The sequence below is a fragment of the Panicum virgatum genome, chromosome 4N, assembly GCF_016808335.1.
Source record: "Panicum virgatum strain AP13 chromosome 4N, P.virgatum_v5, whole genome shotgun sequence".
In the NCBI taxonomy this organism is placed as follows: domain Eukaryota; kingdom Viridiplantae; phylum Streptophyta; class Magnoliopsida; order Poales; family Poaceae; genus Panicum; species Panicum virgatum.
This window is the reverse complement of record NC_053148.1, coordinates 42627703-42644444: the sequence shown is the minus strand read 5'-3', so window position 1 is coordinate 42644444 and position 16742 is coordinate 42627703. Positions and strand designations below refer to the sequence as shown.

At 50.5% G+C, this 16742-nt stretch overlaps 1 pseudogene; it reads left to right on the top strand.

Moving 5' to 3' along the window:
- The first annotated feature begins 646 nt into the window (after nt 1-646).
- On the top strand, nt 647-2369 carry LOC120669416 (annotated as a pseudogene).
- The last annotated feature ends 14373 nt before the right edge of the window (nt 2370-16742 follow it).

The following is a 16742-nucleotide window of genomic DNA, read 5'->3' as shown; positions in this document are numbered from 1 at the left end:
TCGATAAAGAAAAGGTAACTGTGAACAAATTATACTAAATTTGTACTCCCTCCGATGAACTTTATTTGATGTTTTTGATAGCCAATTTCTTTAGGGAAACACATCAGGTTGTCTTTCTTCGTCCCAATCATCTAGTTTTGCTTGTGGTGAAAGGTGTGTTTTAAACTGGTTTAGCAAAAACAGGGGGTTAAGTAAATCTTTTGATACTTTAGGGTTTATTTGGACTTAACTTAGACTTAGAGGTAGTAAATTGGACTTTTTTTATTTTTATATTTATTTAGTTCGGTAACTAGGGTGTAGAATTGCATTACCGTTTATTTCACTGTTAATATATTTTTCTTAGGTTGGGATTGGGACATTGCGAATCTAATAGATCTTTTGCCATCAAGAATCTATGGACAGCTACATATCATTTCTCTGAAAAAATATATCTTCTAGATAGATAGAGATACTCTTCCTCATATAAGCATGCCAAACATGAGGCTAATATCTGGCTTTTGGACTGCAACGCAAAAAATTTGCAAAGAGGCAAAAAAAAAGTGCTTGTCAGCTGCGTTAGGTGTCTTCAAAGCAATGGTAGGTGTCTTCAAAGCAATGGTCAAACTTTGTGCCCTACAAGTACTTCTAGTCACTCGCGGCTGGAGACATGGCGGCGCTTCCGGTATCTCTGCTTCTCTTTCCCCTCCTGACCATCCTTCCGTTCGTGTGCCTCGGCCGCGCCGTGTCGCGCCGGCGAGGCACCGATATTGGCCCAGCTGCCTCCGTCTCCGTGGGCGCTCTCGGTGATCGGCCACCTGCACCACCTCGTGGGCGCGCTCCCGCACCGCGCCATGCGCGATCTCGTCGCGAGGCACGGGCCGCTCATGCTGCTCCGCCTCGGCGGGCTCCGCGTCGTCGTCGCCTCCTCCGTCGACGCGGCGCGCGAGGTGATGCGGACGCGCGACCTCAACTTCGCGACGCGCTCCATGAGCCGGACGGTCCAGCTGGCGTTCCCCAGGGGCACCGAGGGCATCATCTTCGCGCCCTTATGGCGACGGGTGGAGGCAGATCCGCAAGGTCTGCACCGTCGAGCTGCTCAGCGCCCGGCGCGTCCAGTCCTTCAGGTCGGTCCGCGAGGAGGAGGCCGCCCGCCTCCTCCGCGCCGTGGCGGCGGCGGCGGCGGCTCTGCCAGCGCGGGCGGTGAACCTGAGTGAGCTGATAACGGCGTACGTGTAACAACCCAGCCCACGGGCCACTGTTGGGCCGGCCTGGTTTCGGGTACTGTAGCGCGATACTGTATCTCTACTGTACGAAAAAAATCCGTCCCGGTAACAGGGCAAGCGAATCAGTTTAAAAAGGCAGTTTCGGGAAGGTAAATAACTCCGGTTGCAACTTTTTGCGCGAAGCGAGGATGAAAACACAAGAGATATTTAGCAGGTATAGTTTACTCAATGTGCAGAATAAATTTTAGCCGTTATCCCAGACCGGTTACAGTACGCTGCCGACTCGGCGGTGCGCACCATCATAGGGAGTTCGTTCAAGGACAGGGGTGCGTTCCTGAAGCTGCTGGAGCGCATGGTCAAGATGGTCGCCAAGATAAGCTTGCCGGATCTCTACCCATCCTCACGCCTCGCCATGCTTATCAGCCGAATGCCGGGCCAGATGAAGCGCCAGCGGCAGGAACTGGTGGAGTTCATCGACACCAGTCTCCGGGAACACGAGGAGAACAAAGCCGCTGGCAACGACAGCAAGGAAGACTTGCTCGACGTTCTGCTTCGCCTGGATAAAAAATAGTAGTACTACGATGTTCTTCAGTGTACTGATCGATAAGCTGACTTGTGTTGCAAAGGACATGCTCGGCACGGGCAGCGAGACGGTTGCAACGGTGCTGCAATGGATCCTGGCTGAGCTTGCAAGGAACCCTAGAGTGATGCAGAAGGTACAAGACGAGGTCCGGCGTGTCCTCGCCGGCCGCCGCCGAGTAACCGAGGACAACCTAACCAATCTCCACTACATGCACCTAGTCATCAAGGAGACGCTCCGACTGCATCCGCCTGCACCCCTTCTGTTTCCACGCGAGTGCAGGAGCATGCCTGAGGAATTCTTTCCGGAGAGGTTCGAGCACTCCAAGGTCGATTTCAGGGAACCGACTTCGAGTACACGCCGTTCGGGGCAGGGCGTCGGATGTGCCCGGGCATAGCGTTCGCGAACATGGAGCTCGTGCTGGCTAGCCTCCTGTACCATTTTGACTGGGAGCTACCGTATGGAATGGAGGCGGTGGATCTGGAATTCTGGATATGGCGGAGGAGATGGGAGTCACGGCAAGACGGCTCCAGGACCTGCAGCTTGTTCCTGTCGTCCGGGTGCCCTTACCGATAATCGAGGACTAGTAGTGCAGTCCTTCGCGTTTCATGTTGCATGAAATCATCATTGGGGATGTTTTAGGCTTATTACAGTATCTCCATGTGTATGTTCAAAATCATATCTATGTTTGTCAGCTTGTCTTGTACAGATAAGTCGCAAATAACAGTAGCCCCTTGTGGTTTTGTTATCAAAAATCATTTGTCCTATGCACAAATATATGAATTCTGTTCAAAACAAATGTGGAAAATTGTTGTGCTTTTTTTTTTGGAAAAAGGAAGCTTTATTGATCTTAGACAATTACATCAAAGTGATACAATTATATAAGATCCATCTCGGCCTCTGCATAACTAAGATGCACACAGCCTATGAAAAAGAAACAAAAAAGAGAACGCCATGACATAAAGATCATGTCGCAGCAAACTACCACAAGCGCATTCACCTTCATCCGCTTCGCAAACCAAAGCAGCTCTTGGACTATGAAGTAGGCTCCCGAGACAATGCCTCCAACGAGGAAACGACACGCGCATGTGCCGATATTGCAGTGACCCAACCAATTAATGCCAGATCAAATGTTTTCACCTGAGGGAGTAATTCATCTTAATCCAAACAATACCTTCAACAAGGTCACTGCCAGGTTCAACCAATTAAGGCCAGACCTAGGAATTTCTTCCCGGAACCGGTGAATTAGTAACAAGTACCACCACAACAAAGTCACACCGTGTTGCTTCCCCCTTCTTACCAGGCCAATGCTTCCATATAGACCAGACTTGACCCACTTCGAACTGCCACGAACTCCAAGTCCGGCAGACCATCTGAACTCATAACCTGAGATACCATGCTGCAAAGTAGCCATTGGGTACCCGTGCATAATCCACCGGAACAAAGTGCAGATGAGATCCGTCTTCGAGTAAGAGAATCCGCGAATGAAGCCAAGGTGACTCATGTCTCTTGGTCTATATGAGAAACAAAGGCGAAATTGAAGATGTCATCACCAGAAGTAGTTGCAAAGTCCGGAGCTAGCCCTTCCAACACCAAAACCGAAGGCGCAACTGCCGGAGAGGAGTCACCACTGGAGGCCAAGCCGACGTCAGATCTACATCCGGGGCCCCGAAGCCACCCATCGCGAACGATATGGAACTGTCAAAGCGGCCGGGCGCTGGGAAGAACGAGACATCCATGCTGCGTCGGAAATGCCGCTGAGATCACCCAAGAGGTCACCTCCAACTCCGTGAAGCCAGCGCCACCACGCCTCAATGCCTTCCGTGCAAGCCCCCACCGAGGGCACCGTCCCCTACCTCGAGGCTGCCGGATCCGGATGCGAACTCGGTGCTGCCCGGGCCACCGCACCGACGGCAGCCGGTCGTGGCTGCAGCGAAGACCCGCTCCGACGGGATCCCACAAAGACGGGACCGTAGAGCCGGCGATGCCAGATCCGGATCAGCCGCACCGCAGACCCGTTGGAATCGCACGCCCGCCGCTGGCCGCGGGACAACCATGCGGGAAGACCCCGAGGGGCCCGACCGCTGTAGCCCGTGGCCACCGCCGCCGCCGACGTCCTCGGTCGCATGTGGGCGGCCCAGCGATGACACGGCGCCGCCTTGCCCGCCGCGGGTGCCGAACGAGGGACCTCCGACTCCGTGGCCACCAGATCTGGCAGACCCACCTGAAGCCGGCAGCTATCACGGGCCACTCGCGAGACCTCCCAGATCCTTGCGAGCCACGCCCATATGCGAGGAAATGACCCCGCCGCCGCCGTCCTAGGAGGGACGCGGACTTCCGGACCCCTGCTCAGGCAGCGGCGAGGTGTGGACGAGGTTGGGGAGGGGCGGCGGCGGTGTTGGCCTGGGTGCCGCCCGTGTCGCCCCTGGGAGGAGGGCGACGCGAGGGTTTAGGGCGACTGCACCAAAATTGTTGTGCATAGGACAGGTACATATAAAATATAAATGTTACAGATAGATGATTGTTGGCTGATGCATATATCCTAATGCATAGGCGAGTTGTTATGTGTGGCCGTGTACGCCACCTTCCGTTCCTATATATATCTCTATCTTTACTACTAAACAACTAATGATTTCTTGATCCGTCAAAATCCGGTGACCGTATGCTGAGTTGTTCCAACCTCCAAGGTCATTTGGGAATTCAACAGTGACTGAAAAGTAACAAAACCCATACCTTGAAAAACTAGACGCTCATCTTTTTGTTTTTTTAAATGAGTCCACCGTAGACAAAGAATCTGACTAGTGATCCCCTTTTCTCCGCGTCGCCAAAAAAAAGTTGATTTTGAATAGAAGTAAAACATCTTCTACCTACGACCTATGAAAGCTGTGCGATTCCACGGGCGGGGACCCGATCCACGTCGCCCGTTAACCCGCTAGCCGTTGGATCTGGCCATGGAGTAATATCGGGCGTCGGATTGGGTACAACTTAACGGGCCGAGCGGATCGGGTCCGGCTTAACGGGCTGGTTGGATCGGGCGCCCCACCCGAGCCCTGCCCCCCGCGCGCGCGCCGCTGCCGCCGCCTCGTCGTCGCCATGGAGGGCCTGCGTCGCCGTCCGCCCGCTGCTGAGCGGCAGATCCGCCACCGTGCGCCACCGCCGCGCTCGCCGCTGCGTCCTCGCCGGGTCCGGCCCCGGTGCCGCCGGATCCGGCGCCTGCGAAGCCGCTGCCCGCGGGAGGGGAGGGGAGCTGCCGCCGGCGCCAAAGAGGGACTGGGAGAGGGAGGGGCCGGCAGCGCTCGGGGAGAGGGAAGGCCGGCGCCTCGTCCTCGCCGCCTCGCTCTCGCTGCCACCGCCGCCGCGGCCGGGAAGAGAGAGAGAGAGAGGAGGGAGGGAGCCGCGGACCCGCTCCGACGCCACCCGAGCCCCGCCGTGCACGCGCCGCCGCCGCTGCCTCCGCTCCGGCCGCCGCGCTCCCCTCCGGCCGCCCGCCAGACCGCCGCGCAGGGGATAGCGATGGAGGGAGCCGGAGGGCCCGATCCCGCCGCCGAGATGGCCAACGCCGCCTGCTCGTCCTCGCCCTCGCGCCCAACGCCGCCGCGCCCGAGCCAGGGGAGAGAGGCGCAGAGGAGGCGGGAGTAGTGGAGCCGAGGCCGGCGGCGGCAATAGGGGAGGCGGGCCAGTGGAAAGGGCGGCGCGGGAGTAGGGGAGAAAGGGAGGAGGAGGAGGAGGAGCTTCACCTCCGCAGACGGAGATCGAGAGAGAGAGAGAGGAGCAGCGAGAGAGAGCCGGAGGCGCCGATGGTGGGGAAAAGAGGGAAATAGAGAGAGGAATAAAAGAAAACAAGGAAAAGGAAAAAAGTAAAGGAAAAAAATAGATGGGAAAAAAGAAAAAAAAGACAGACAAAGAATGGCGCACATAGAAAAAATAAAAAAACGAGGAGATAGGAGATGGTAGTTGAAGCGACAAGTTATGCAATGGTCGACCCAAACATAACATTTTAAATTGCGTTCTTCTATAGCTTTTCATGCTAACTCTATAATAACGCATACAGTTAGTATATCCACCGCTTCATTATAAAAATAACACACTATTAATTGCAAAATGATTTCAATAATACATTAAGTATCTTACCACTCCTTTCACCACAATTACTTTCATAATTTGATCAACATAATATCTTATTTTATTAAAATGTAATATTATACTACTGTTTCTCTATAGCTTCTCATGCGACCTCTACAATAGCGCAATATATTTTAATATATCCACAAAATTTTTAAAAAACATCACACCTATTAATTAGATCATGTTTTCACAACTACATATGCTCCGCACCACCGCCCTCTGTAATTAATTATTTCACCCCTTCTTTTATCACAATAAATACAAAATGCCTAAAATATATACCACGACATCTATACGAAAATAACAAAGGGACGGGAACTGCTAGATGCATCAACTATAGTTTGCATCAACTACTATACTACGTCACGGAATACGGGTCCCGCGCGGCAAAGCCGCGGGCTTTTCTAGTTGGATATGGATTTGTGTTGCAAACATCTCATAATTTAGATCTGTATATCCTCAAGGTTCGCTCGTCTGGAATTTCATCGCAGGATCTCTTTGGTGCTGGGAGTGAGACTACATCAACATGTCGGATTGATCATGTGAATACTCTAAGTGTGAAAGCACTTAATGGATTGTGTGCTTAAAAGAGAAAGACAATTTGGTTCTTACTAGTGACAACTAGTTGTTATTGGACAAAGCCAAATTGATTAGAAATACCTTGATTGGTGGTTCTAGAAGCAACTCAACACATCTAGCAGTAACCAAGGCATAGCACTAAAAACGCAAACTGAGCTAAATAAGTAAACAGATTGTACATACTCGTGCTAAAGGATTCAATATTAGGCACTGTACTGAAAATCACCAAAACAAAGGAAAGGTTCATGTTAGATACTCACTGTGTGACATTAGTAGATAGACTTGCATCACATATCCGTTTAGTTTCAGTTTGCATGCGCGTGAGCTCCGGACTGTGGACGCCACGCGCGTAGGAGGTCATGGCGCGAGACTCGCTCGGCCACGAACCCAGGCATGCAGACATGGACGTTGTTGCAGAGTGTGGGGATGGACGCGCTGCTATCCGGCGACGTGCGCGCCATGATCGGCGCCGCTCTGTTTTGTTTCCAATAAAAGGAGAAATAGAAGATCAGAAAAACTGCGCTTTCAGGCAGCACCAAAAACTCTCGCCCTGTTCACCGGTTTAGGAAAACCGAGTGCCAACCCGTACCCAATCCAAATGGACCCGTCCTCCCGGTCTCTACCGCGGGTTGGAGCCAAACCGATTCGACCCATACGACGGAAGCGGTCATGCACTGGTTTGCGGTGTGGGCCCGTGAAAACCACCGAGACCGCAATAGATCAAAAGAAAAAAGCCAGCGGCGGCGGGGACTGCTCTTCGGCGGACGGTTGCTGCAGCGGCCGGCGGCGGGGGACGACTGCGGCGGACGACGGAGGCGGCTGCGGCGGCCGATGGTGCCGGGGGATGACGGCTGGTGCGCTGCGGCGGACGGTGGAGGCGGCTGCGGCGGTCGGCTGCTGCGGCGGACGGCTGGTGCGCTGCGGCGGACGGCTACTGCAGGGAAACTGTGGCAGATGTCGGCGAGGCTCTGTGGCCAAGATGAAGATGACGTGCGACGGCGTTGCTCAAGGCCTCAAGGTCGAGGCCGTGCTGGCGGCCGAGGTAGCGTGGGAGCAGTAGGATGCTGCCTCGATGGCTGGATGCTTCAACATGGACCTGGAATCACCGCAGGATCTCGCAGAGCAAGGAGGCGATGGGTCGATCTCCGCTCCCAAATTGTCCGCTCCTAAATCGTCGGCAGGACCTAGTTACCTTCCATCCATTCTTTGTTGTTCGTTCCCATCCAATTGCTGGAGGAAGCAGTGCATGATGCTGCGAGATGATTGAATCGCCAGCCGGTGAAACCGGTGAAACCAGCCCAACCCAACGTGGTATTTAACTGTCTTTGAGCCCGTGTAGAACCAATCCGCCCCGGACCAACAAATTTCCATTGGGCTGGTCTGGAAATAAACCAGAAACCGGAAAAACCGGCCCATGAACAGGGTGAAAAAACTCTGTGTTCCAAGTGTTCGCGTCGAGTTCTTTGTTCTGCTTTCGCCATTGTCAACGTGAGCTCACCGGCTGTCCAAAACGCCGGGAGTTCCCTGACAGTTTAGACCCATAAAAAGCAAGTGAACAGAAAAAACAAATATCTAAAGTGCTGGTACCGACCACACATGCATAAAAGAAAATTAATTAATCAAGAAACAATGAATGCTAGAGTGATGAGCCGCTGAAAGAACAAAAAATACAGAGTACTCTGAATTAGTGAGGGAAGGCAAATTAACAAACACAAAGCAATTGGCCAGGATAGCTACGCCTATGTCGATCTGCCGCATAGCTGTTGCTATTGGCTAGAATAAAAAATACCTAGCAATAATCTGTCCCCACAGAAAACCAACCATCAGAACAATGTAATTGTTAGAGTTTAATCTTGTCATTAGTGCATTTTAATTTTATTGTTTGCATGTAGCACATAATTGTATAGGCTTTGCACAAGGCAGTAGCGTGTGGTACCTTGATACGTGTGTTTCTGAGTTGATCGACACGACTTGATGGGAGGCACCGAATATCTACAAGGAGCAAAGGCGTATACATGCATGAAGTTGCGGTTGTTAGCTAGCTGAAAGATAGGGTCAAACTAGTTCAAGTTGCATGCAACCCACATGCAAATGACCATGCAGAGTTGCAGTCCGGATGAAGGCACAAAGTGATTTCGTATATAGGAGAATAGGACATGACTTGCATGGCCATTTGCACGTTGCATTAGTTTAGGATCATGGCGTGAGTCATCGTCAAGTGTGGTTGGCCGGTTGTTATCTTCTTTTATGCACGAGTCTATGAATGCAGAAAAGGTATGGCTGGTGTGTCCTATCGACCAAACCTTGTGTGTGTGTTCAGCTCCTATGTTTGTGTTCAAAATACACAATAGACGAGTGTTTGTGATAAACACTTGCCAAGTGAGAGAGTGATTTCCTAACAATTGGTATTCGGAGCCAAGTAGATGAAGATGTGATGATCCATCACCAAACAAAGCCATTGTGTTGGGCAACTCAACGGTGGCAACGACAACGATGTGGAGGCTCCCGTTCCCGATGCTGACAGGGACGAGCTACACAGCGTGGGCGATGAGGATGAAGTTCCTCTTGCGAGCTAACGACGCATGGGGTGATCTTGATAGTGGGAAGAAGCCACTGATTGAGGCTGTTGACGAGATCCAGGTTCAGCTGGCCTTGTCGACATCTCCCAATCAGTCGACGATGAGACGCTACTGCGTGTTTTGGAGAAGGAGACCACCTATGATGTGTCAAAGGCATTGTGCTCCATGTATATGGGCGTCGAGCATGTCTAGGAGGCAAGGGTCCCGTCCTTGCGAGCTGATCTTGATAACCTCAAGATGAGTGATGCGGAATCTATTGATTATTTTGCTGGTAAGTTGATGATGCTAGTTGGGCGTATTTGTGAGCTCAGAAATGCGGTGGAGAAGTATGTCATGAAAAAGCTGCTGCAATCCGTCTCCACCAATTTCATCAATGCTGCATCATCAATGGTGTTGTTTGGCAACAATAACAATATGGCCATGGAGGAGGTCATTGGATCACTGAAGGCTCATGAAGAGCTGCTCAAAGGACAAGAGGTTCGATCAGAAGAGCAGCTCCTCGTGGAAAGAGGACAGGACTCGATGCGTGGTCCAGGCCGCGGCAAGAGGTTTGATAAATCCAAGACCATGTGCTAAAGTGTCAACAATTAGGACATTTTGCATATGAGTTTCTAGAGAATAAGAAATAACTGCACTTCTTGCCATGACGTCAAGTGATGACGAGCTGACTTTCTTGTGAGTGGAGATGCTAAGATTTGGGGGGTAATTGTTAGAGTTTAATCTTGTCATTAGTGCATATTTAATTTTATTGTTTGTATGTAGCACATAATTGTATAGGCTTTGCACAAGGCAGTAGTGTCTGGTAACTCAGTACTACATATTTGATAGGCAAAATATCTAAAATCATCCCTGAACTATTGAGCTCGGCTCAATTTCATCCCTCAACTATCAAAAAGTCCAATTTACTCCCTAAGTATAAAAATGGGTCCGATTTCATCCTCATGCTAAGTTGGCACACCATGGTGGACTGCCTCGTCGGCGACGAGTTAATTTAGAGTTGCATCTCGTAGTGAAATATCCATTTTACCCTGGACAAATGAGTGTCATGTAGTTTGAAGTGCCCAGTTCATGGAACATGTATCATTTGCATTAAACATTGGCATGGTAATTAACAACTACTTTATGGACACATGGCTATAATTCACTACGAGATGTCCAGGGATAAAATGGATTTCACTAAGAGAGATGTCTTGGGGTAAAATGGATATTTCACTACGAGAAGCAACTCTAAGCTGACTCGTCGCTGACGAAGCAGTCCACCGTGGCTTGCCAACTCAGCATAAGGACGAAAATGGACTCATTTGAATAGTTCAGGGACTAAATTGACCATTTTGATAGTTGAGGGATGAAATTGAGCCGAGGTTGATAGTTCAGGGATGATTTTTACTATTTTACCTATTTGATACGTGCGTGATGAGAGTTGTTCGACATGGCTTGATGGAAGGCACCAAATATCTACAAGGAACAAAGGCGTATACATCCATGAATCTGCGGTTGTTTGCTAGCTTAAAGATAGGGTCAAAGTAGTTCAAGTTGCATGCACAACACATGCAAATGACCATGTAGGGTTGCAGTCCGGATGAAGGCACAAAGTGATTTTGTGTCTAGGAGAATAGGACATGACTTACATGTCCATTTGCACGTTGCATTAGTTAAGGATCATGGCATGAGTCACGACCAAGTGTGGTTGGCTGGTTGTTATCTTCTTTTATGCACCAGTCTATATATAAATGCAAAAATGGTATGGCTGGTGTGGCATATCGACCAAACCGTTTGTGTGTTCAGCTTCTGTGTTTGTGTCCACCAGAGAGAGACAGTAGACGAGTGTTTGTGATAAAACATTTGCCAAGTGAGAGAGTGATTTCGAGGAGCGCATTTTGATTGGCAGACGAAATCAATACAAATCACAAACCCCCAAATCAAGGTGACAAGCGGCATGAGGAGCGGAGATGCTTACCTCGAGGAAGGAAGAGTCAAGCCCTAGGCGAGAACCACAAGGAGCTGACGGGCGCGACATGGGTGCTACAGTTAGCGATGACAGCCGGGAGCGCGAGAGGATGAAAAAGTTAGCGACAACAGCCACGGAGAGCGTGCGGATAAACAACAAGCACAAGAATTTGCAGGAATATGAGGTAGTAAAAACAAAAATTTTCTACCGCATAAATCATGATTATTACAGTTATAGATCACGGGATTATCACTAGACGCGCGGTTGCGGAACTTCTGTAGCGCGTCGGTGTAGTGCAGATGGAAGCCGGTAGTGCAGTTGCGTGAACCACCTCACGAACGGCTCGTCCTTGTGCAGCAAGCGCAGCACCTCCACGAAGTCCACACGTACGGGAAGAATCGTCGCACTCTGAATTGCTAGATCTGCGAGAACAACTAGGACTTGATGCACGGAAGATAGGGCGGCGGCCACCAAAGAGGGCTAGAGTCAGGGGGATGGCGCCCCCTGCTTATATAGGCCTGGTGGGTGCCCCCTTAGATGGGCTCTAGTGGGCCCCCCTTAGATGGGCTCTAGTGGGCCCCACCTTGGGCGCTCTAGGTGGGCTGCCCATGCCCCTACCTTGGGCGCCCCCTTGGTGGATTGCTATGGGCCCCACCAAGGATTAGTCTTATGGGCCTCTCAAGGCTCATTAGTGCATCAAAGTCCAGTCTAATTTGGATCTCATCCTCATTAGGCTTCTGGCCCTTAAGTGTGTGACCCTATGGGCTCACGCGTGAATAGACATGGCCCAGTACTCCTACTCGCCAATAGTTGATAGCGGTCTCTAGTGTAACACCTGGTTTATAAAAGGACATAAACGGAACAATTATATACGTGTCAGGATCAAGTCACACGTATATACAACAGAATAAATAGTATATCACAGCACATATCACGTAAAAGATATAATAAAGCGAGTACGAATATTATTTATTACATTAATGACAAAAATGTCTGATACAGCGGAAGCGAAGTACAAATACGATAAAACTGTCCGAAGCTGAGCAGAGCGCCACAGGGACGTCGACTGGGAGACGAACGCCTAGAAGTCCTCGTAGTCCTGGTAGCGCTGAGCGAACTCCCTCGTGTCGGCAGGAACTGAGCAGCAATAGAGTGTCCCAAGAGGAAAAAAGAGTAAAGTAAGCAAGAGTGAGTACACAACTTGTACTCAACAAGTATAACACAAACTATGAGGATCTAAGGTTGGCTGACTCAACTGCATTAGCTTTTAATTTTGGCAAAATTTTATTAAAGCTATTTACTACAAGTGGATGAATTTCCATAAACCCAGTTATATAGTAATTAATCAAAATTAATTAAGAACTACTGAGAACCATACCAAACCAAACCACCCGGGGAAAACCGCCTCGTCAAAGGAAGATAACCCCACTAATCAAAAGGAGGATCTGGGCCGCTCATGACTGTGAGCACGGCTAGTATACCAGTTTTACACTCTGCAGAGGTTGCACATCTTTACCCACAAGTCGTGAGCTACGCTAGTTGTTCATCACACTTCCTTAGGTGAGATGACTAGCAAACTCACTACAAGGCCGTTACAAAGAATCTCGTTGGTAAGGCGTAACCGCGAAGAGTTAGATCGGCGATGATGGGGCCCACCTCACGGGGGTACAAGCACAGGTGCGCAAACCAAGCACAGACCAAGCCGGAGGAGCAGGGGCCATTGAAGCTTACCACCCTTTGCCCCGCAGGTAAGTTACTCCAAACCAAAAAGACCTAATTAGTAAGCCAAGACCGTCTCATTCCAGTCTTGTGGTAGCGCTGTTGTCCCAGGTTGTCGCTCTATGAACCGGTCCTTATGGAGAGTGGCCAACCAAACACTAAGCACCGTGCTGGCCCCCTAAACCATGTTTCTAACAAAACCAATTTTAACGAGACGTGAGCCACTCAAGCCAACACAGAGGGCCACTCTCAGAATTAAGTTGCATATACCATTAATCAAATTAATTAAAAAGGACTAAGTGTGTTATAGCACGGAACCTAGCACAACTAACCAAAATGCAACCCAAAGGATATATATATATATATATATATATATATATATATATATATATATATATATATATATATATATATATATATATATATATATATATAAAGGATATAAAGTGGCTAGGAAAGTCCTTATAGGCATACAGTATTAGAATGCAATATGAAAATGTATTTAAATGTGATAGGTGGTGTTCATGTTATACTTGCCTTCCTCGTACTATTCCTGCTGCTGCTCAAACTGGTCGGAAGACGGCTGCTCCGGGTACTGGTACTGGGGCTCCTCCGGTACCTCAACGTCTACTCACGAACACATGGCCACAAACAAGGCAATAACATAAACATACAAGCAAACACTAACAAAAGCTAAGAAACAGTACATCAATACATAAAAACAGCACGCTAAACTAGTCTGAAACTATTCTACGCATCACAACGATCTCGTGGACATAAAGAACGCCTAAAACGGAGCTAAAACGCAAAATCTAGGCCAAAAACAAGTTCCAGGGACCTATTTGTAAGAAAACTGGAGTTCCAGGGGGTTTCTGGGCAAAACCGAGGACTAAAACATAATTAAACATTAGTTCTAAGGTCTAACTCGCAAAAGGCAAGGGCTGGACGGCGGGTTCAATATATAAGAAGTTCAGGGGGTCCGTGAAAGATTATGGGCCTGGTTGGAAATATTTTAACACTGAGTAGGACCGCGGGTTCATTTAAAAGAAACCTAGGGTCTCTTTAGCAATTCTGCCAGGCTGAAGCGGTATCTAGCGATGTGGATCGTTGGATCTAGATCTAGCGGATCAGATCGGATCGGCCCACGTTCTAATCTGGGCTGCGGTTTCCAGATCGGACGGCCACGGGCAAAGGGCGCGCGGGGCGGCGGCGCTGCGTCGCCGGAGACATATCCCGCGGTGGCGCCTTGCCGGAGTTGATCGATTCTAGTGTTCCGGGGCCCATTCGACCGGGGATTGGGTCAGGAAGGTTCAGCGTGAGATGCGTGATCCACCGGTGCAGTTCGTGTGGGATTTCGAGGTACGAGATGGCTCGCGCAGCGGCAGAGGCGGGTCTGCGCGGCGGAGGCTCGCCAGCGCGAGTGTTCTGGGCAACGCCAGGGGCTACGGGCTACGGGAACTAGCGCAAAGGGAGCAGGGGATCAAGGCGTGCTCACCTAAGCTCGGGAGTGAGCAGCGAAGGCGCGCAGAGGCGTCGACGTCAGAGTTCAGCGGCGGCGATGGCGTGGTGGTCGCGGACGGGGTTGACGCGGGGGTGCTCCGGGCTCCTGGGCTCCACGGGAAGCTTCGTGGAGTTCCTACGTTGAGTCCAACGGGGTCAGGGAGGTCGGGAACCCACCAGCGGCGAGGAATTGCTTGGAGGTCGGCTCACCGGCGGCGGAGGTCCAAGTCGAAATCCGGGCGCTGCAGGCTGGAGGTCGAGGGCAGCAAGCTCGGGGAAGGTCTTGGGCACGGGGCGGAGCTCCAGCGGTTGTTGGCCGGGGCTGGGAGGCTGTGGCGTGGCCGGTCCGCGGCGGAGCAGGGGCGCGGCGAGGCAGAGCGGCGTGGAGGCGGCGGCTACGGTTGGAGGCGGCGCTAGCGCGTGGGATGGGGAGCAGGGGGTCTGCGGGCGATTTAAAGGAGGCGGGCCGGAGATCTCGGGGTCCGGGCTCGGGAAGGAAGGCCGCGGTGGTTTCGGCCGGAGATCTCGGCCGGTCCGCTGTGCGCGCGCTGAAGGAGGAAGGAGGCCCTGACAGCGTGGGGCCGTGCTGTCGGTGAGGGAAGGGCAACGCGTTTATGGGCTGCTGCGGCGTGCGGGCCGTGCGCGAGTGGAGCGAGCGGAAAAGGAGAAGGGGTGGGCCGCGTGCGGGTGAGGGGGCCGAGCGGGGAGAGCAGGCCTGCTGGGCTGGGCGCGGGGAAGAGCCAGCTGGGCCGCGGCGTTGGGCTAGTGCGGGAGAGAAGGGAGTTGGGTTGGGCCCGGGGAAAGGGAAGAAATGGGCCCGCAGGAAACGGGGGTTGGATTGGGTTTGGGTTTTGCTTTGGGCTGGTTTCTAGTTTTTGGTTTTCTTTCTATTTCTCCTTTTCTATTTCTAGTTCAAACTAACACACAACTAGGTGAATTCAAATTCAAATTTGAATTCACAACTAGCACTCAAACAAATAAATTAATGCACCAGCATGAATGCAACACCAAAAATTAAACCTATGATAAAATTTTAATTACTTGAGGAACAAAATGGGATTATATGCCATACTAAACACAATAAATCTTAGAAATTTAAATAAAGCCAATTAAATTTATTATTAAATGCTGAAATTTAAATTAGGGTGTTACAGACCCTACCCCCTTAAAGAAATCTCGTCCCCGAGATTTAGCTGGGCTGGCTAGCAAAGAGATCTGGATAGGTCTTCTTTAGCTCATCTTCTCGCTCCCATGTAGCCTCAGCTTCACTGTGGTGACTCCACTGAACTATGCACATCTTGATGCGCTTGTTCCGAGTAACCCTTTCTGATGTCTCCAGAATCTTCACCGGATGGTCAGTATAAGTCAGATCTTCCTGCATATCTACTCCATCCAGTGGTGCCTGCTCCTCATGTACTCGCAGACACTTCTTCAGCTGAGAAATATGGAAGACATCATGAACTACTGAGAGGCTGGTGGGCAACTCCAAGCGATATGCAACTTCGCCTTTCCTCTCTAGCACCTTGAATGGACCAATATACCGAGGTGCTAGCTTCCCCTTGACATTAAACCTGCGGATTCCTCTCATCGGAGACACCTTCAGGTATACATGATCACCAATACTGAAAGTCAGGTCTCTCCATTTGCCATCTGCATAGCTCTTTTGCCTACTCTGTGCAATCCTCAGATTTTCCCGCACAGCCTGTACCATCTGCTCTGCATCTTCTATAATGTCAGGGCCAAAGAGCTGCTTCTCACCAATCTGATCCCAATAGAGAGGAGTCCTGCATTTTCTGCCATACAATGCCTCGAAGGGGGACTTCTTCAGACTGGCCTGATAGCTGTTGTTGTATGAAAACTCACCATATGACATGTACTTATCCCAACTAGTACCGTACTGAATGGCACAAGCTCTCAGCATATCTTCCAACACTTGGTTGGTTCTCTCTGTCTGCCCATCTGTCTGAGGATGATAGGCCGTGCTGAAACGCAGCTTCGTATCCAAAGAATCATGAAGCTGCTCCCAGAACCGTGAAGTGAACTGAGATCCTCTGTCTGATATAATCTTCTTGGGCACACCATGCAAGCAGACAATCCGAGAGATGTACAACTCTAGAAGTCTAGCACCGGAGTAAGTAGTGTTCACTGGAATGAAGTGAGCAACCTTCGTCAGACGATCCACTACTACCCATATGGAGTTGTACCCTTTCTGAGTACGAGGCAATCCAACGATGAAGTCCATAGTGATTTCCTCCCATTTCCAGTCTGGAATCTTCAAAGGCTGTAATAGACCTGCTGGCCTCTGATGCTCAGCCTTGACACGCTGACAGGTGTCACAAATAGCCACGTACTCTGCCACTGAACGCTTCATCCCATGCCACCAGAAACATTCCTTCAGATCATAGTACATCTTCGTGCTGCCCGGATGAATAGAATAAGTTGTATCATGGGCCTCGCTCAGAATCAACTTCCGGAGATCCTTCAAATCTGGCACACAGATCCGGTTCTTG